At 47.1% G+C, this 18,531-nt stretch overlaps 1 protein-coding gene across 1 annotated transcript in view; it reads left to right on the top strand.

Annotated features, from left to right (window-relative positions):
- The first annotated feature begins 16,804 nt into the window (after positions 1-16,804).
- The window catches only part of F13A1 (coagulation factor XIII A chain), a 144,539-nt gene continuing 142,812 nt past the window's right edge, over positions 16,805-18,531 (top strand). The window contains exon 1 of the mRNA XM_057700513.1: positions 16,805-16,923. The gene's annotated coding sequence lies outside the window, so the exon portion shown is untranslated. The remainder of the gene's footprint in view (positions 16,924-18,531) is intronic.

The following is an 18,531-nucleotide window of genomic DNA, read 5'->3' as shown; positions in this document are numbered from 1 at the left end:
CATGCATGCGGTCTCCGTTCACCCGAGTGTAGATCACAAGTGAAGAGTGCATATATGGATAAAGCCTATGATTTGTGATTCACCCCTCTTTTTATATGGCTTCTTATGGTGTCTTCCAATACTCTATCTCCTTACTATCCCAAATGAAACTATTTTTTATTCTACCTACGTAATGTTAATTCGGGTACAATGCTGTGACTGGAAAAAAGAATAATGTTATAGGAAAATGAGTTTTAATTTTCTGAATTGCTGCCAATTTTGTCATATGGGGAGATGGACCTATGTAGCCTGCTTTAACAACAGTCTATGCAATAATGTTGTATACTGGTCAGTAGTTAAATTAGAGGTTGAAGGGAACGGATGTATTCCTAATCACTTGCAAGATCACATCACAGATTTAAATTAAAGGGCACTTGAACCAAGTAGGTCATCAACATGAGGCTTTGTTATAAATCTTGGTTTTATGTGATTATTTTGAGCCTTGTATTTTTGAATAGGTAGATGGGAGAAGTGATGACCAGCCTATCAGTTCATATTGTCTACCTATTTTCCTTCCTGAACTTAACCCTGATTTTCGTTTATAACACACAAGATATCAATTTTATTTTGTTTCATTTAAAAAAAATAAATTCTGTTTCTTATTCAGGTTACTCCTTGTCTTATGCTCCAAAGACTGATGGTTTTCACCTTGTACACCTTAAACTTATGCAATGTTATACGTCAATTATATCTCAGTAAAACTGGAAAGGGAAAAAAAGAAAAAAAAAAAAACCTGACAGCTTATTGTTTGGATTTGAAACCTTAGTTCTATGACTTAGGTATCTCCTGGTTGCAGCCTGACCGTGCATGTCTTTCTTTTGTTTATCAGGTACTTGGGGTTTGGTTTCTGACCTGGCCACTCCCTCAGCCTCCATATCTAAGGCCAAGCTCACACCTTCCCACATTGTAACGCCTGATCCTGGTGAGACATTCCAGGCTCTAAAAGTCATCATGGAGATGGAAATTGTCTTGCTTTCTTCCCCTTGATTACAGACGCCTCAAAGCCTGAGATCCTGTCTTGCCCCAAGAATGGAATCTACCATAACCCAATGCAAATGCTGATTGAAATTTACCAGGGCACACATTGGTGGCTCAGTGACAGGACCAGCTCACAGACGTGTTTGATTTGGTCAAAAGCATGTTTTACAGAAAACTGAGTGCCTTCAGGCAGAGCATGAATTCTCAGGCTTTGGGTATGAGTTCCTGCCGCTCCAGCAGTCATAAATCACACCATGTTTCCATTACCTGCTTGTCCCTGAAGGTATTCGAGATTGAGATTGTGAAGCCTGCCTTCTCTATCCAAGTATTTGGTTAACCCTGTTCTGGTTTTGTTGTTGTTGTTGTTGCTTGTTTGTTTGTTTGTTTTAAAGAGATTTCATCCTTCCCTCATTTCTAACCTGAGGCTTTCCTGGTGCTATGACAGCATCACTGCTTACCTGTTTAATGTGACATGACTTTATTCTTGGTGATAACACAAAGGCAAATATCTGTATCATCCTGTGGATTTGAGCAGCTCTGACACACTAAAGCCTGTGAGGATGATGACGTGCTGTTTTCAACTCCAGTGAATATGTTACTGGGTTGATTTAGAGTGACGAAGGTGAGAGCAGTCCTCCATAGTGTAAATGCTCCTCTATCCTTCTAAGAATAATGCCGATTTCTTCCTCGCTCTTTGGTTATTTTGGTGTATGTATTAGCTGTGATGAGGTTTGGTTGCAAGTGATGAAAAAAAATAACAGTGTTTTAAACTGGACACCTGTTCATTTGGCTCCCACTTTAAGTGTCTAACGAGGTGGTCCGGGGCTGGAATAGGAGCCACAGGGGCTCAGGCTTTTCTCATCTGCTGCTGTGTTTACCATCTTTAAGGCCTCTGCATCGTGACTCATGAGGCTGCTTTAGCTCCAGCCATCATGTTCTCATTCCATCCAGCAAGAAGGAAAGTAGAGCAAGAAACGGCACATTCCACCTTTAAGGACTCACAAAAAATTTCACATACATCTCCATTTATTTCCTGTGGTCCAGGGTTCAGTCACCTGGCTATAACCACCTCTAAGAAAAGTTGGGAAATAGGATTCTTCAGATAAAAATTTGAGTTTCAATCACTGCAGAAGAAAGGGAAAATGGACATTAAGGGATAGCTAGGAATCTCTGTTTCAATATATATCCCAGAATCATTATTTCTATACCTTCACTTTTCGTGTCTTTTGCAACAAACACAAAAATATTTTTTCCCAGGAAAAAAATACATGTCTAAACATGTCTGAAGTCAGAGCTGAAAAGTCTTAGTTTCCAGATGTATTATTTATCTTGATAATATCTATATTTATAGTAAATAATAAATCTTTGCTATAGATTTTCTAAATACTAAAATATTTCATATTGAGTGCCTATGGTCATTTTTCTTTACCGGATTAATCTAATATCCAATGGATTTACCTGTTGAATTTTTCCATGAAAATGAGTTTAAGTGCAGCAAATAAGCAATTGAGGGAAAAGAAAAAAAAAGGATGCACCAACACGTGAGCTTCACTTAGCTTTAGTTTCCAGATGTATTATTTATCTTGATAATATCTATATTTATAGTAAATAATAAATCTTTGCTATGGATTTTCTAAATGCTAAAGTATTTCATATTGAGTGCCTGTGGCCATTTTTCTTTACTGGATTAATCTAATATTTGATGGATTTACCTGTTGAGTTTTTCCATGAAAATGAGTTTAAGTGCTGCAAATAAGCAGTTGAGAGAGAAAAAAAGAAGGATGCACCAACACGTGAGCCTCACTTAGAGAATTTAACTAGGAGCTGGCCGTGCGCTGGACAGCCCAGAGCCACATCAAGAGGGCTTTCAGAGAGCGGAAAGAAATGGGACGAATAAAAACGGTGAAGCTGCCTGCAGAAGTAGGGAGGTGGTGAAAATGTTATGTACCATCATCAGAAAGCTAGTCCAGGAACGTGAAGGAAGGACATCTCTGCTGCAAGATGTAAATCGGTGGCCCAACTGTGAAGCCAAAGCATCTGCCGGCCGGTGGTGAGAGCAGAGGATATTCCCACAAAGACTCAGGGTGGTGTCTAGGGAACACTGCTGTGGTTGCCAGGAAAACAGGTGACCTCGCTCCTGTTTGGGGCCTGCAGGACTGTGGGCTGTTGGCTTGGGTAATAGAGGACCCCATCTGCAGGGATCTCTCCCCCTTCCATCAGTAGCGGCACGGGGCTCATGGCCGCATCCATCCAACAGGAGTCTGCAGGACTCCCCTCTATCTGGAGACTCAGGAGCTTCTGCAGAGAGCATTCAGTTGTCCTTTCCCATGAGGTCAAGGGGAGATCTATGACCTAGTCCTTGATGCTGCCCAAGCAGCCCTGGCGCCTCTTCAGTGAGACAAGCCATTGCTTTTGCCCTACGAGTAGCAATGCAGCCCAAGAATTGCACTTTACTCAGGGGCAATCAAAGTGGGGGATTACAGAGTAAACAGAACATAGAAGGGGCTCCCGAGCACTTAGAACAAAAGAAAAGGGCTCTCAAAAGTCACCAGTTAAGTGCACCGAGAATATAAGCTCATATTCGCAAAATAGGAACGGAAAAAGAAAATGAAGGGATGGATGACATCAGGACGATTCACACCCTAGAGTCTCTAAAACAGAAATGAGACACTGAACGTACAGACAATGGCTGGACCATGCATTAAAATAGAGCCCTGACCCACAAGCCGCAGCAGCCTGCCCAGGAAACCAACCCCTTATCTACAGTAACCAGCCCAGGAAGCCAGCGGCTGTAAGTCAGACTTGCAGGGAGGCTGATTGCTATCTCGAGTGGCAATCCAGAAAGCCAAACGACGACTTCTGTGACCATCAGCCCCAAATGGTCAAGACTTTAAGGCGGCTTCTCTAATTTTTGTCCCCTCTTCCAGCTTGGAACTAAACAGAGAAACAGACGAGCATCCCTAACAAATCACCTAGGATGCTGTGCCTCTGGTCAGCGGTCTACAGCCTCTCATGCCAACAGCCCCCATCAGGGCTCCGCTGAAGCATCCCTTTCTTCCACTATACAGTTGTCTCACTCCTCTGTCTATCTGTGAGTCTCTGCCAAAACACAAGTGATGGTGGCTGACAACCTTGCTATGGCAAGCTCAGAATAAATGGCCTTTTCCTGTTCTCGTGTGGTTGGTCTTCATTTATCTCCACAGAAACTATGAACCCTGCAAAACTCACCTCCTCAGCTCTCAGTGCAAACTCTCCACACATAATCACCTTTATTATCATGAATTATCACCCTTATTCTCCTCTCCTGGAGAGCTTCCCTCTCTTCTCCACTCATCCATATCATGCCCTTTCTCAAAACCCTGCCATCGCCAAGACCCTACCCCGGACCAGAAGCAGCATTGCTCCACACTATTCTCACCACCGTCTGAAGGCCCCTGGCATTGCCCATCTCTGGAGGGCATTTGGGGACTTGGATTATTTGGTTCCGTGTTATTGGTTGTCTTATTCTCTGATTCGAATGTGTTTGAATGTCCTTCGTACACACTCATTAAAGGGTCTCCTACAGCAGCGCTGCTCAAAGTAGGGTCCACAGACAGCATCACAGCCCCTTGGAACTTTTGAGAAATGCACACTGATTGGCCCCTGCCCCACACCTGTCTAATCAGAGGCTCTCCGGGTGACTCTCAGGCACGCTGCAGGTCGAGAGGCACTGCCCTGCAGCTTCTGGTGCTGCTCTTAGGTCACAGGAAGTGTTCCATGAATACCTGCGGAACTGAATTGATTGCTTCCTTCCAAATGGACCAAAGCTTCACACAGAAGCACTGCCTTTTGTCTTCAAGGACGGAACAGATGCAGCTGAACACTACCTCCTTGCCCTGAGGAGACGCAGTAAAACACACCTTCAAAGGCAGCTCTTCCCCACACACCCCGCCTTCACACACTTGAAAGGCTTCAAGCAGCAGAGGCTTTTATGGTCTGCGATGAGTAAGTTAACCACTAGCAAACTTGAACTTGACAGTAGTGCTGAGGCTGCCCACCAGAAGGGAGGTGCTTACAGAAGAGAGGAGGTTAGTGACTGAGGAGAGGGCAGCCCTTACCAGAGGCTGGATAAAAAGCCAGACACTCAGGGAATGAAGTCTCGTAACCTTCGAGCTGTCACTGCCCCAGAGCGGGGGTATCTCTCAGACAAATCCAAGGTCCACTGGCCCTGGGATGCAGCCAGGAACCCAGCAGTAGTGCCATCAAGGCTAAACTGCCTCAAATGAACTCTTTCTCCCTAAACATAGCCACTTATCCAAAATCTGGACCCTGTAACTGTTGAAACCAATTGGAGAAGTCAAGGATGCGAAATTCTCTTTCAGGGGAATCTTACAGGAGGGCTGCACCGCATATGCAGCTACAGTGTCTATTAGAAGACAATCAGCTGTGAAGCCGGATCCTTGTGTGTCTCTGTTAGCTTCACTTTAAGGGAGGAAGCCCAGATGACCAGGGTTTTGGGTTTTTTGTTGGTGTTGCTGTTGTTGTTTTCTCAGAAAGCATATGAGGTTGGTAAGAAAAAGGACATCCGAAACTAGAGAAAGAGATTGTAGCACTGGACTTGTGTGTAGATCCCCGGCGACTCTCTAAACCCTCTCCTTTTTACATCACAGTGTTTTCTAAATGGTCCATGGGATGCTTTGGTAATGGGGGCAGCAAAGGGGGTCCGGGGACAGGCTGTGAGAGCCACTAGCTGGCTGTGTGAAGGGATCCAGAGACCATCTGATGCAAAATCAGAGCTGCTGCTGAGGGGATGGAAGAGGTCCCTTGGGCCCAACAGACTTCAGGTCATACCTGGCCACAGAAGCATGCTTGCTTCCAAGAGCAGATTTCATTTGCGACAGGCCTCACCTCTGCTGCACAGATTTCGTGTTCTTAAGAATCACACTAAAATCAGAGAATAGAGCCTGAGGTTCGTTATTGGTCATGCTCTATATGTTATGCCGCCAGTGTGAAAAGCGGATTAAAAAAAAAAAAGGGAAATATATTAATAGCCCAATAAATCCTTCAACTTCCTTCCAAAGGAAAAACATTAAAATTCCACACAAAGACTTGAGGCAGCCTGCATACGGGAAGGCTGGTAAATACATTAGAGCTGCCTTAAAATGGGAGCCTTATCATGCAACCATCTCATCAATTAGACATGACGGTGCAGAATAAAGAACAAAAAGTCAATTATGGGTCCCCTGGACCCCAGAGAGATTTCATAAAAAATTAACGCTGGGTAAAATAGAAACCATCTAAACTGCAGCTGGCGAACACGTGCAGTGTGCTTTGATCGCCAAGGCCCAGCAGCAAAGAGCGTTTTCCGTTATCATTTGTTAGACTGGAACGTTCTTCTGTCCAGTTGCCTGCCTGTGCTGAAAGGCATTTTCAGGTTAGAGAAGAAGAGTTGGGCTGTGAGGTTGGAGTGAAGATCGTAGTTGGCCGGTGTACACAGAATAACAGGTCCTTCTAACTGCTCTGGGTAACCAGGGCGTCCAACAGAACTAGCCAAAGAGCTTGGGAAGGAGCTCTCGGGGGTTGGGAGGGTCAGGGTTGGAGGGTCCAGGACTTGAGATGAACGTTGCTCTTTCCCTTCACTGGTGAGCTTAGGGGTTGACTGAGCCGTTGAGGAAAAAGACAGCGTCACTCTTTCTCCCCACGGAACCCCCTGCAGCACCTAATAGAGTCCCTGGCCCAGATGGAGGTCCAATAAAAACCAGTTTATTGACTGACAAGGGTGGCCTCCACCAGGTACGGGCTGGCCACCTCACTCACTGTCTCCTATTTGCCTCACTTAAAAAGCCCTGGGCAGGTGCCTATTTGCCTGTCACGGCTCCAAGGATGTGGCTGGAGACAATCGTTGTCTTCCAGGAGCAGGACAAGTCCCACTCCAGAGGGACCTTAGAACATGGAGGTTGTAAGGGAAATTTTGAGTAAGAGAGAGATGATGGCCTGGTGAGAGTGTATTTTAGCCGAGACGTTGAAATTTGATTAAAAAAAAAAACGATTTTTATTTCCAGTCCCAGGTGTGTAACTTGCCAGCCGTGTGAGCATAAGCAAGTCACTTTGTGTCTTCAAGCCTCAGTTTCCTTCCTTGTGTACAGAGATGCTGCAGAGAGCTGTTTAGAGGATGAAATAGCCATGAAAGTGCTTTGAATCGTGTGAGTTACTAGGCAACCACAAGGTATTAAGATTGCATGATAGATCATAGCTGTGATCCACAATCAATCCCAATTTAGGGAGACATAGAAGATACAATTGCCTTTTTCGATGAAAGTATTCTTAAGCCAAATGTTAAAAATCAAAATAAAATGCTTCTGATTTCTGTATCTTTCTAGGCTGTTCACCACTATGACATCCATTATATGTATACATAAATACATATCTATGCTTCATGTCTATATAAATGCATACATTTTATATATTTGTAAATATATGTACATCACAGAATTCCTACATGATAAAATAATTATATCCATATGAAAATTAAAATAAATAAATATAGGGATAATAAATTATTTATATGTTTTTTATATATAAAAAGAGAAAGAGAGAGAGAAGTTAGTACTATGGGAAATTAAGTTAGTACTCTCATGGGACTAGAGACTAAGAGGAGTCATGCCATGTTAGTCTCAAGATGATTTAATTAACTTGATTGCGTTCATCTATGACATACTTTATTTTCCTTTTCCTATAGCACTATCTCCTTCTCCAAATGAGATCTTGCCTGAAGTTTCCAAGTGTATATGTTTGAATGCAATGAAAGTGAGGAGAGAAGAGGCTGGTAGGAGCGACTCCGGCATTGCATCGATTCACCTACATTCGTGGACACCAAGTTTCTGTGCCAGTATTTCTACAGTCAGCCTCTGGAAGATGTATGGTACCCTCTACATCTGTCCTCACAGGGAAGGGCAGTTGTTAGCTAGGTGTATGGAATGGTCCCCAGGTCTGGTGGTGCAGGGCTCCCCCTCCTTCCCTCTGCATTCCCCCTGTGATTAGAACAAGTTTGATTTGAGGCACATAAAAGCCATGGGATTTAATTGGCCCAAAGAAAGTGTGAAGGAAAGAGAAACCCTGTGAATTAGAATGTAAATGGGTACTATTTGGGGTGGGGGGAAGAGGTGGACACGTTTTACTTAAATAAGGACCACTATGTGTGAAGAAAGTATTTTAGAAAGCAGAAATCATTATTTACCCTTGCAACTATTTGGTACTCCTTTTTGTGTGGCTCTCAGATTTGGAAACCAAAGTTGAAGGTTTGTTTAAGGCAAGAATGAAAACAAAACCAGCTCTCCATACGTAATTCACAGAAAATCTTTACTTCCTATTTTTTGTCAACAACCTGTATTGCTTTCATCGATCAGAGGTATTCTATTGACTTTAATTCATTAATTAATCAACACATATTTTGAACATATATTACATGCCAGATTAGGTCCACACGAAAGGTATTTGTCATGGGAGCAAAAAAGAAAGTATTTTGAAGTCTATGAAATCATTAAAACAGACTTGTTGACTAAATTCCAAAATGCTAGCTTTATATTTAATATACTTTCTGGACTGTGTGCCTTAAAGACAGATATCATTCCTTGTTCATAGCACAGTCTACCAGTAATAGGTATTAGAGAAATGTTTGTTGGGTAAATGTGTCTCAATTATTTACTGCTGTGTAACAAACTATCCCAAAGCTTAGTGGATTAAAATAACAGCCTCTTTATTTACCTTCCTTTATTTAAAAGTGTATGATTTCCGCAGAGCTCAGCAGCGTAGTCTGTCTCTGCTCCGTGTGGCATCAGCAGGAACGCCTTGACTGGGACCAGAGGATCCATTCCCCAGATGGCACTGGTGCATGGGTGGTACATTGGCAGGAACAGGTGAGGGCTGGACTCAGGACACTGGGGCAGCCGGGATCCTCTTCTCCACGCAGTCTCAGGGCCTCTGCCTCTCCACGTGGCCTCTCCATATGATCCTTCTACGTGATAGCTGGACTCCATGACTGTAGCTAGACGTTTTAATGCTGGTTTAGGGTCCTGACACCACACAGGGGAAGCTCTTAAGACCCCCTAAGACGAGGGCTGAGAACTGGCACAGTGTTACTTCCACTGCACCCCATTGGTCAAAGCCCAGATTCACTGTAGGGGGTACTAAATGAGGGTGTGACTACTGGGACATGTGGATAACTGAGGTTATCCCTGGAAACTAGCTAATTTAGGATGAATGAACGTGATCATTAAAAACCCTTCAGGTTTGAGAGAGGATGCTTTAGGACAAGTGGAAGAAAGTACTGTATATATATAAAATGATACCTTAGGAGGCTACGTACAAAATGAAAATATAGTAGAAAAATACAAGGACACATTTTAGACCAAGTGAAATTCCACTGAGTGCAATGCTACACGGTGTCACACACTGAAGCTTATAAAACATTATAGATTCTGTCCCCCACCCCAAAAAAGTTTCATTGGGCTTTATGATAGAGGATAATGGACTATATAATATATTCTGACTGTTAGAGGGCTTCTTTTTGGAGTTGATGCTAGATTATTACCGTACATAGAATACAGGAGGTAGGGTAGGCCACTCAAGATCCTTAATGTTCTGAGTCAAAATATCTGAATTTATTGAAAGTGAATCATATATATATGTATATGTACACATGCATGGATACACACATACAAAGTGTTTTTATTTAGGTTAAACGTTAGTTTGGGGGACTATTTCTGGTGGATTATGCTATACCTCCATATGGTACAGCTAGTGTTTCAGTTGCTACTTGAACAACGTCTAGTTACCAACGTGATAGGGAAAATGAAGAAGAAACACATTCACAGGAAGGACTCTGGCACAGTTGCCTGCAAACCTCACCGCAGAAATTGCCGAGCGAGTATCAGAGAAACGAGAACTTGCTCCAGTCTTCGGTTGTATCTTAGCGCCCACACACACGATTATGCAATGGCCTTTGGCTTGCTTTGGAAATTCATAGAGCTCATCCAGAAGTTCTGCTGCTGGGATGACCCTGCAGAGCATCACGTCCTCTCCAACTTCTGGCCTGACCTCACTGGAAGCTCTTCTTCAAGTGTCCAAGTTTAGTTTGTCTCTGCTCTGCTCCCTTCAGAATAGTTCTTCACGCCTGGTTCTAGTGCTTTGCCTTGTCGCCAAGAAGATGTTAGTGTGTGACATCGTCCACATCTACAACAGGGAGCAGCAGAGCCCTTGGACAAGTGACTGCCATAAACTGGGACACCGGGGGCTGGGATCCTCAGGCCTCATTAGAGGAGTTTGGTGAGATATCCAGGCAGGTCTGCCCTTTGACCTACCTGGATGTGGGCTTCCAAAGAGAGCTGGAAAAAAACAAAAAACAAAAAACAAAGAGAGCCGGAAGCCACACAAAGCCGGTCCATTCCCTTGTCATGTGTCATCTCAGATCCTTCTCTGACCCACTCCCCTGACAGCTCCCTTGTGTTGGAAGGGTTTTCATTTGCTTCCGTTAGAAAGACACCCATATACATCCTCACATACACAGTTGCAACCAGCCAGTTATAAATTGAATCCCACATAGACCAGAGTGAGTTGCAGACGTAACTCCTGAAGACCTACTGGACTGAAAACTGCAAGTGCTGATGGTGACTCCCCACACACCGAAAGACCTTAAATTATCAGCAAGTTAAATATTCACTTACCTGACAGTGAGGAAGTAAAGAGGATATCAATTTTTAGAAAAAGTTCATAAGTTGAGGTTGCTCAGTGCACACCTGCTGTTATTGGCAGTATTTAGTGTTAGCTTCGTGCTGGGGGTTGCACGCAGTGTTTTGTGTGTATCCTCTTCTTTGAGCTTCAGAACCTGTGAGGTAGACACTCTTATGATCACCACTCTGCAAGTGAGGGAACTGAGGTGCAGAGACATCCAGCAATTTGCCCAAGGTCGCACAGGCAGCAGGTGAGGAAGCCTAGATTCTAACCTCAGCTGTCATGCTACCCTTGGGGACCTGCAGAGCTCCTACTGGACTGGAGCCCACACCTGCACACAGATGTGTGCCCATTCGTATGTGCACACTCACACACACAGGTAGCTGGCGTTCTGGCAGTTTTAATGAAGCATCCCTTTATCTGGTGCCGGTTGTGGTTTTTACTTGCTGCTGTTCTTTCAATTAACACCTTTGTGAGAAACATGTGGGATTGCTGTTAGGTTTCACTTCTGTGGATCACGGTGTTTGTATGCATGGCTACGTTACCATTTTATCTGCTATTTTTTCACAGCGCTTTATTATCACCAATTACATTTTATCTTGAAAAGGAAGGTAAGTGGGAGAGGTGGATGCGGGGTCTCTAATTTGCTTCTGTGCTTGTGGAGTCTGGGCACCACCAGAGCAAGGAATGGAATTGAACAAACCAAGCAGGCTCTGCCCTGTGTCTGTGCTGGTGAAGCTCATCATAGCTTCCTCAGGGCATCTCTCTCCACTCTCACTCAATATCTTTAAGTCATCAACATTTTACAAGAAGGCATCCTCCCTTCAAACTTGGAAGGCTTCATCTGTAAGAGATCCAGTTCTAGTTGACTTTTCTCATGGTTTATAAAGTCTTTTAAAGTTTAAAAACATCTTGGAGTGTCTTTAAACAAGTCCAGTCAGAACTCTGGAGGTGCCAGGAAGCCAACGCAGGGCTGAAGCATCTGGGAGGTTCTGCAGTCCTCCTGGTGCCCCTGGACACACAAGCACATCACACACTCACACAGACAGGCACACACCCACATACATTCACAAACACCATTACACACACACACACACACACACTCATATCTGTTGTTTACTAGGTATAGAGCTTCAGTTTTGCAAGATGCAGAAGTTCTGTAGATTGGTTGCACAGCAGTGTGATATACTTGCCACCACTGAATCGTACACTGAAAAATAATTGATAGTAAATTTAATGTTACCCATATTTTGCCACAATTACAAATAACAATAATAATAAAGACAGAGGTATTCACACGAGTGAAAAGCACGCATGTGCATTAGTTCAGTCTTTCATCCCTAAGGAGGAAATAGCTTTCCTCCATTTGTCCTCCCAGAGGGCCCCACCAGGAGAAGACAGCCCTTGGGAAGGTAGATTAAGGGTGATGGCAGAGCCCTGGCCAGAGAGGACCACGCCCAGGAAAGCTGAAGCAGGAGAAACTTCTGCCCTCTGGAGCTGTCACTAGCATGGATTACATCTCTCCTAAAAGAAGACAGAAAAGAGCTGTCAGAGGACCAGTCCCTTCTCAGAACCCAGGCTCTATCATGGCAGCGGCTGAGATGGTGCTTTATAAATTCCTTCTTGAGGCTTCAAATGTCGTCAGATGTTGTGAAGGCTCCCCTGAGGCCCCGAGAGAGATGTGAACGGAGGCAGAGGGCCACTCCCTCACCAACTGCTCACAACTGAGGCTGCAACGTGATTAGAGACTTTTTGCTCAGCCTCCATCTCATCCTTTCCCCAACCCCACCTCCTTCTGGAATGGAAAGTTTTCCCCCAACTCCGAAGGCTCAAGGGTACTGGAGGGAAAAGTCTCCCCCAAGGGAGGGACTTTCATCATCCGTGTTGGGAGGTTTGGCATCTTTGAAGGCTCATTGTTTTTTATATCCACTCACCTCCCTCTGCCACGACATCTTATAACCAACAAAATCCAGATCCTGTTTCAGCTGGAAAAAACCAGCAGGGTCCAGACATGACTGAGATTTTTGTTTGTTTGGGATGTGAAGTTTTGCATGTAAATCAAATAGAGTTTGCTGGAAAAGTCATCCCCTGAGCAAATAGTCTGCTTCCTGGGTGTTGCCAAGTAGGAGAAAAGTGGTCGCTTATTTGGAGAGAAGAGCGTCCATATCATATAAATGAAAATTCGGAATCAAAGAGTCACATTAAGAGAACCTTGAATCCCGCCACCCCAGCACCTCCTGTTTACCTACAGCTCCCAAATCTTCCTTCCTTCCTTCTTTCCTTCTTTCCTTCCTTCCTTCCTTCCTTCCTTCCTTCCTTCCTTCTTTCCTTCCTTCCTTCCTGGATGCATTGGGTCTTCATTGTTGCATGCAGTCTTTCTCTAGTTGTGTGGAGCACGGGCAACTCTTCGTTGCAGTGCATAGGCTTCTCATTGTGGTGACTTCTCTTGCTGTGGAGCATGGGCTCTAGGCGCACTGGCTTCAGTAGTTGCAGCACACGGGCTCAGTAGTTGTGGCGCATGGGCTTAGTTGCTCCACACATGTGGGATCTTCCCAGACCAGGGATTGAACCTGTGTACCCTGCACTGGCAGGCGGATTCTTAACCACTGCACCACCAGGGAAGTCCCAGCTGCTGTATATTTCTGACAGGAGCCAGGATTCCTAGGTGATGTGTTCAGGCTTTCTTGCTCTGCCCCTGGAGGAGACAACAAAGTGTAAATTGCAGCTTTCTTCAAGGTTCAATCAACAGGACATTGGGATCACGGCCCCTTTGGCTGCAGAGAACTGGGAAGCCGTGCCAGGGCTCATGCACCAGAGAGGATGCAAAGCTCCCAGAGCGCCCATCCTGAGCCCGTGAGACTGGGAACTTAGGGAGCAGAACTCCACTTTCCCAGTGACCTTCCCACTGGAGTTCCCTCTTCCTCTAAGCCATCATTGTGGCCCCACAGCAATGTTGGGAAGAGAGCGGGAGGGACTGGTTGCACTGTCAAGGAAGGTCCACTGCTTGATGTGCCCGTCCCGGAACCGCTGTCACCTTGTCTCTGCTCTCATTTGCCTGGGCGGGGATGGGAGGCGTTGTGCAGAAGGGAGTCAGCCCAGCAGACCTGACCGCTCTCCCTAGAAAGGTCTCCCTGCGGGACTGGCCTGGCTCCTTCGGGACCTTGAACGTCAGGAGTCCTCCCACCGTTCCCTGACTCAGAGTCATGTCTCTCAGGGCCCACACTGTACAGTCAGGGTGGTTTGTGTTGAGCACCTGTCTCTTTCTGAGAGCCTGGAGGCTGGTCCATGGCAGGCAGAGGGGGCCTATGTGACCAGCTCCAAGCAGATCCCTGGACACCGGGTCTTTGATGTTCTCCCTGGTGACACCATTTCAGCCTTGTTGTCACAGCCCGTAGCTGGGGAGTCGAGTGTGGGCTGTGGGACTCCACCGGGTGAGGACTGTTGTGACTTTGTACCTGGCTTCCTTTGGCCTTTGCCCCCTGTGCTTTTTTCCCTTTGCTGATTTTGATTTGTACCTTTTTACTGTAATAAATCATAGCTGTGAGGATGACAGTCTGGTGGGTCCACTGTGTGATTCATTGAACCTCGGGTGGTCTTAGAACCCTTTTCCCCAACACAGGTGTAGTGGTACCATCTTTGCAGGCTGTGTTTCCCTGACTCCTTTGTCAATTGACTTTAATTGACTTCAGCAAATGGGAGAGAGAGGAGGGAGTGGGGATGAGGGAGAAAAACACAAGCTAGAGTGGTCCTTCCTCCCACAGGACCTCAGACAGTGTTCCTGGTCATGGATGGCGCTCGGGTGGTTCCAGTCTCTGCCACATAAACTGTGTGCCCTGATGACACCAAGTCCTCCCTGCTCTTGCGGGCTCACCTGCTCCTGTTTGGCACCTTGTCTCTTCCATCACTTGTGTAACCAAACTCCTGTGTTAAATTTCCTCTTTTAAAAACACCTCAAGTCATTTTTGTTTCCCTGACTGAACCCCTTAAATACCTCCACTGTGCCACCTGCATGCCTAGCAAGTGATGTTCAGAGACAAGACACTGTAGACCTGAGTCTATGCACCCAGCTGTTCCTGCAGAAGCCACAGCCTCTGGCCTGACAAGTTTCATTGTTTGGTCAGAAAACTTTGTGCTGATTTCTAAGCCACAGGACTGTGGGGAAAGGGTCTGTGACGTGAACGGGCTTCAACCACCCATGCTAGGGTGCCCTTGGACACGCTCTTGTGTGTTGGTGTCTCACCACCAAATAACCACTCAGGGAAAGCCATTTTCTGCTTAATAATGCTCCTGGGTTGGTGGTTTGGTAGCGTTAGAAGGTTAACCAATAACAATCACACAAAAATCAGTGAGTCGCAGGCCAAAAATGTCACTGGGGTGGTGGTTGTGAGGGGGCAAGCCTGTCCCAAATGCACAACACAGCCAGGAATCCCAGAGAAACCCGATTACTGTGTAACCTAATCTGGAAGGTGCCAGGCTCACCACTCTGCCCCAGACCCCACATGAGCACGGGTGTCTAGGAATCCTGGACCCTCCTGGTCCAGGGTTTTAGGGAAAATCGTGTATCTCATCTTAGACATGATGCGTTGTGAGTTATCACTGGAACATGCCAAGTGAACGTGGCTGGTGGGCAGTTGGAGAGGGGAGTCGGAGGCTCTGGAGAGACCATGACTAAAGACCTAGATGAGGATGGAAACTGAAAGCACGGGGGTTGCTGCCATTCGCAAAGGAGCCTGTGTAGCACGGGGGAAACTCCAGAGAGCTCACCTCTCAGAGGCCGAGGGGAAAGACCTTCAGGGCAAGGGCGGGCAACAGAGTTCAGTGCCTCCGAAGGTGAAGTGGATGGGACCTGAATCCTGTCCTTTGGATTTAGCACAGGCCATGGGTGACCTGGAACTATGGTTTCAGAAGAATGACGGTGGCAGAAGCTAGAAATGAAGCGGGGAGAGAAGGAGCAATAGCGGGGCATGTGGGTTGAGGAAGGGATTTTAAAAGTACGGAAGAGACTTGAAGCTGAGTCCCTGCTGATGGGAAGCAGCTGCTTTGGAGGCGGGGAGCCTGAAGGTTCAAGAGAAAGAGTGGAGAAGCGGTACAGCAAGGCCCTGAAGGAGGTGTCAGGGAACACAGGCCAGGGGGAGTGGGGACAGAGCACACTTGGCCACGGACAAGGGTGTCGGTGGGAACGTTTCTACTGTAGTTACGGGAAGAAACAGGGAAACGATGGGGAAGTTTGCAGGCAAGTTCACAGATTTCGTAGCAAAAAGTTGAGAGTACTCAAACAATGGCATCTTTTCTTTCTATTAAACTAGATTCAGTGGCAGGGTCAGAAGTACGAAGACAGTAGAGAAGGTTAGAAATAACCATGCCTGGAAATAGGAGTGTTTAGAGATAGAAAGCGTCAGAGAAAAGAAGAATATGGAAAATTTTAGAAATTTTTCTTTTCTTTTTCTTCCATTCATTTGAAAAGACACCAAAATGTTTTTCAGAAAAAAAACAGTGTTAGTTTCTAATCTTTGTAGCACTCTTAAAGGTATGTACTCCTTTTCCCTCCAGCTGGGCATCCCCCCCTCCGCAGGAAATCTTGTGGTTGGGTGGTGGTGGAGGCTCCGCGGACAGTTCTGCCCCCCAGCTTTATTTACACAAGAAGGACACGTTCCTCCCGCTTTAGCATGGTCGCAGCTGTCTGTGACCTGTCTTCGGGAGGGCAGACCCTCCCTCCCACCAAGCCGCACCAGCCAACCTCGGAATCCTGGAGGGCAAGACTGTCCCCTTGTGCAGCGAGCCCCTTTCTTCCCGACCCTCTGACCAAAGGGAAGGGGGTGGGGCCTGCCCGGCTCTGCAGGGCCCTCCAGGGGGTGCTCCCAGCCGCCAGGCAGGGAGGGGACGGCTGCACTGGAGGTAGGGCTGGTGGGGAGACGCAGGGCTGGGAAACTGGGAGGCAGGGGGCCCGGGGTGGGTGGGGGCACGCCAGAGTAACAGCAGGACGGCTGGGATAAATAGAAAGTCCTGGAGACTGCTGCTCTCTCCAGCTGTCAAGAAGGGGGAGGAGAGAACGCTTTGGGGCGGGGGAGGGAGGGGGGCACACTCAGGAAGTTATTTAAGAGCCAACTTTCTTGTCGTTTATCCTGTGTCCTTTTGAGGAAGCACCCCAGAGACGCCCAGAGCCAGCCCGCGCTGGGGCACCTCGGGAGAGGACCGCAGGTAAGCAGCCGCCCCTCCTGCCCCGCACCATCCCGCATCCCTGCGTCCGCCCCCTGCACCAGGTTTCCGGGGCAACGCCCTCAGGGGGTGCTCGGAGTGCAGGGGGCGGGAACCAGAGGCAGCCCCCCGGGTCCACGTGGGTGCTTCACCCCTAACTCCGCGTCTATGCAGCCCCACTTCTAAACGGAGCCTTTTCTCAGGTATCCCGCGAAGCTCTCCTAAAGGCGCTGCTTGCTGAAAAGGGCCACCAAAGGGGCCACGGGGGTGCTCCCCCAAAGTACAGCCCCCCCCCCCCGTCTTGAAGGGAGCAGAATATGGAGAGAGGCTGCAAAAGGTTGGAGAGAGGGGGAGGTAGGGCCAGGTAAGAACACCTGCTGGGCTGGAACTCCATCTCTGGCACCCCTCCCCCCCAACCGCAGGTGGGAGCCGAACTTGAAGACCTCCCCCACCCCAGACCTGGCAAGGAGATGGTGCTTCTGCCCATCTGCATTGGCCCAGCCTGGCCTGCACCTGGGGAGCACCTGGGGCTCCCCAGGCTCTGCTTTAATGGTTCTCTCTCCCAAAGGGCCACGGCACCGCGCGGCACCGCTTGCCCCAAACCCTCCCCTCCCCCAGCCACCCTGCAGCCTACCCCAGCCATTTCCCGCCAGAGGAAGGCTTCTTCCTGCCTTATCTGCTACCCCTTCTCCCTTTCCTCCCCCCACCCCTTAACTCACTAGAGCCTGTAAATAAGACCGCAGATATTTATGGACACCACTCAGACTTTACACTTCCAAACGCTGCTGTCTGCCTCCAAGCCCCAGCCCCTTTGGAAGTGGCTCCGTGGCCTCCAGCTGTGCTGCCTTTGCTCAACACATTGCTGGGACAGTCTAGTCCCGTGGCCTCTATAAGGGCTGCTCTTCATCTTCTGAGGGTGTGCCTGGGTTTTGAAAACAGCCAAATAACCGGGATTCCTGACTGGGTAACCCAGGTGATCAAGGGGAAGGCTTCACTGGGGCGAGGAACAAGGTCTCCCTTCATTTGGTCTGTGGGTCAACAAGCACCGACTGCACCCCAACAGGAGGCGTGGTGTTTAAACGGGTTGTTTGTCCACACAGACTCCAAATGAAGGGGAAGCAGGCTTGGAGCAAGGGCAGTGTTAGCACAGCTGGGGGAGTAAGTTTAGAGAGCCGGCTATTTATAGCCCTATTTAATATTGCAGTATGTCCCCCCCAAAACTCTCCTCTCCCTGTCCTGCTCCCTGTGGTCCTGGCTCCAAAGCAGTGCCCACCTTCTCACACCCTAGCGAGTGAGTTCACTTCTGAATCTTGTAGGGCTCAACCGTAACCCCCCCAGACCAGAAACTTGCAGGGCAAGCATCCTTCTGTTTTCTTCTCCGATGTATCCCAAGTGCCCAGACCACAACCTGCCACGTAGGGGACCCTCGACAAATATTGGCTGAGTTAACTTGCAAAAGTGAGTGCTTGAAACGATGCCACTGATCTGGACGTAGGTGTATGCGTTTATCCTTACACGCGTAGGATAGTAAACGTTTCTTTCAAAAGATTGCCTTGAGGGGTAATGAGAAAAAGACCCTGCTTTCCAAAATCTTTTACATTTTTCATTTCT

The sequence above is a fragment of the Hippopotamus amphibius genome, chromosome 11, assembly GCF_030028045.1.
Source record: "Hippopotamus amphibius kiboko isolate mHipAmp2 chromosome 11, mHipAmp2.hap2, whole genome shotgun sequence".
Lineage (NCBI taxonomy): Eukaryota > Metazoa > Chordata > Mammalia > Artiodactyla > Hippopotamidae > Hippopotamus > Hippopotamus amphibius.
This window is presented reverse-complemented; position numbering and strand designations above follow the sequence as displayed.